Consider the following 3,100-nt stretch of genomic DNA (forward strand, 5'->3'; position numbering starts at 1 on the left):
CCGTCCCCACTACAGGAAGCCCTATCTTCTGGGCTCTTCGCCTCCCTGAACACCTCCCAGCTCTGGGGGCTGCGGTGGAAGACCATGGCATCCAGCATCGGACGCCACCTGGCAGCGAGTGCATGTCAGTTCCCTGGCCCGGCCTCAGTTTCCCCCTCCTCAGAATGGAGGGGGTGGGAATAAGCCCAGCTTGACCCTCTGCTGTCGGGTGGATCCTGGGACTGTGCTTGGTAAACTGTGAAGGACGGTGCACACCCCTGGGCAGGTTTTCAGCTCCTCCGTTCTCACCACCACGCAGGGTGCCTCCTCCCCTCCCTCCACCTCCTCCCCACCACTGCCGCCTCCCCGCGCCCCCCCCCCCCCCCCCCCGCCCTTCACCCTGGGCCCTGGCACAGCACTCCATGCCTATTTAAGGCAAATCGCCTGATGTCCTTTTAAATAACATTCTCTCCTTGTTATGCAGAAGACAAGCAGGGCTTCGGGAAAGAGGAGGAGAGCCCCAAATATCCCATCGGAGGCTGGAGGGGGGAGGGGGTATGGGGGCAAGAGGCATGGCTCCCTCCTCCCGCCGTGAGCTTGGGAAAGTCCTTGCCCCCACCCCCGCCTCCACTTTGGTCCCCTCACTTCTTAGGCCCTGGATTGGCTAGAACCTCTTAGCGGGGCTAGCAGCCCTCACTGCCTGGGGGTGGGAGGGTGGGGAATGATGCTAGCCCCCCCAGGCCCTGCGGGGGGGGGGGGGGGTGCTTGGGTGAAGAAGTGGTGCAACCACGGTGGCTAGTGAGGGGAGAGGGAGGATCTGGGGTAGGACTGAAATCTGATCTCACAGCCTGTCCAGTGTGAAGGATGAAACACAACTGCTCTTTGGTTTTAGCATCTGAGGCTCAGAGAAGCCGAGAGACCTGCCCAAGGCCACACCGCCAGTGAGCGGAAGGGTCTGTACGCGGCACCGACAGCGACTCCTGTCAGGCACCAGGCCTCACTCAAAGCCCCTGCACACTCTTCTTCTGCCTGTTTCTCCTCTCAGGCAGTCCCAACTCCTGCCTTCTGCCCCCCCTCCTCTTTTCCGCAGGCCCACACTTCTCCCCTCCTCCTGGGTTCCTGCCCCCCCCCCCCGCCCCCCCGCCCCCCACCTTCCCCCTGCAGGACCCAGCAGAGCCCTTCCCAGCAGCTCAGTTCTTTCTCTTTGAGGCCCAAGGCCCCGCTCTCCTGATGCTCTTCCCCGTCTTTCTCCAGGTGGCCCTCCCCAGCCTCCCATCTCAGCCCCACTAAGCCCCCTGTGGTCCTCACATGACTGAGCCGCCCTCTCCAGGGTTCAAAGGGAGAGGGTCAGGGATCCTTTGCAGATCATGCTGCCTCCTCGGGACCAGGCACTCCTTCCTCAGGCACGTGAGCCACAGCAGGCTGCGCCCCCCTCCCTCCCCCCCACCAAGCCCTGTCCCCCATCAGTGTCAGGCTGCGGCTGGACTGGGGGGGGGGGCGTCGGGGGACAGAGTGAGGGAGAAGGCCTGGCCTCTTCCTCCTCCGAGCACTGAGCGCAGAAGGGGCCAGATCGGGCAGCTGGTCCAGTGGCCCCATTTCACAGATGAGCAAACTGTGGCCCAGGGAAGGGGAGGGGAGGCCAGGGGTCCCACTATGAGACAGAAGCCAAGCTGGTGTGGACCTGATCCCTGGGGGAGGAGGGTCTATTATAGGAGGAGATTCAGCTCCTTGTTTAGTGGGGGTGTCCCTGAGCTTCCAGGGTCTTTCTAGCTTGGTTCTACCATTAACCCATTGTGTGCCCTTGGGCAAGCCCCTTTTCCTGTCTGGGCCTGTTTCCTTGTGGAAAACAGAGGGTTGGACAGATGGTAGATGAGGTGCCATCCCATCGGCCCAGCCCTACTCCCCCAGGCCTCTTTTCTAGGCTCCTGCGCTGGCCCCGGCCACCGCATCGTCACCAAGATTGCCCCGACAGCCTCTGCCGGCCCCTCCGCCCTCTTCCCCTCTGATTAACCCACACACACCACTCAGCTGACCTCCGGAGGCTTGGGAACCTCCCATGGTGCCCAGGGGCCTCCCTCAGAATAAGCCACCTCATCCCCTGGCAGTCGGCACATCCCGCCTGCAGTCAGACCCTGGACTCAGTTCCTCATGTGCCGAGGGCACTAACAACCCCTCAACTTGGGGGACTGTGGTGCGGACACGCTACCCGCACTTCTGGCTCTCTGTGCTGGAAAGGCTGCCCGTCCCACTCTCACTCTCCTTCATTCAAATCGGTGAGGTCCCCTAAGGCTGGCCAAGTCCCACTACCTCCTCGAGAGGCCACCGTCGGGGGGGCCCCATCAGAGGTGACCCCGCCCACTTGGAGCTCCCACAGGCTGGACTCCACTCGCCTGCCTGCACCTGCAGCTCCCACCACCCGGTGGGCAGTATAGAAGGGGGCTCCTAGAGAACCAGCTGGCAAGGCACTGGCTGGGGGAAAGGCTGGGCCTGTGGGCTGCAGCTCACTCCCCTACCTTCCCCCGGGCTCTGTTTTTTGACACAGATTATCTTTGACCTTCAGAGACATCCTCAGCACCAACTTCAAAAAAAGCTCATATGCCAAAACCGGTTTGGCTCAGTGGATAGAGCATCGGCCTGAGGACTGAAAGGTCCCAGGTTCGATACCGGTCAAGGGCATGTACCTGGGTTGCGGGCACACCCCCAGTAGGAGATGTGCAGGAGGCGGCTGATGGATGTTTCTAACTCTCTATCTCTCTCCCTTCCTCTCTGTAAAAAATCAATAAAATATATTTTTTTTTAAAAAAAGCTCATAGTTGGGCCTCAAGGCAGACTCTTAACTGGAGGCTTTAGACCCTGTGTTGCCCTGTTCAGATGATTCGAGAAATCAAAAAGACTCAGAAAGCTTCCTGGGTTAGAGCATCATCCCACTACACCGAGGTTGCAGGTTCAATCCCCAGTCAGGGCACACACAGGAAGCAACCAATGAATGCATAAGTAAACGGAACAACAAATAGATGTTTCTCTCTCTCTCTCTCTCTCTCTCTCTCTCTCTCTCTCTCCCTCTCCCTCTCTCTCTCTCTCTCTCTCCCTTCCTCTCTTTCTCTAAAATCCATCAATAAAA

The sequence above is a fragment of the Myotis nattereri genome (genome assembly GCF_964212035.1).
Source record: "Myotis nattereri genome assembly, chromosome: 1".
NCBI lineage: Eukaryota > Metazoa > Chordata > Mammalia > Chiroptera > Vespertilionidae > Myotis > Myotis nattereri.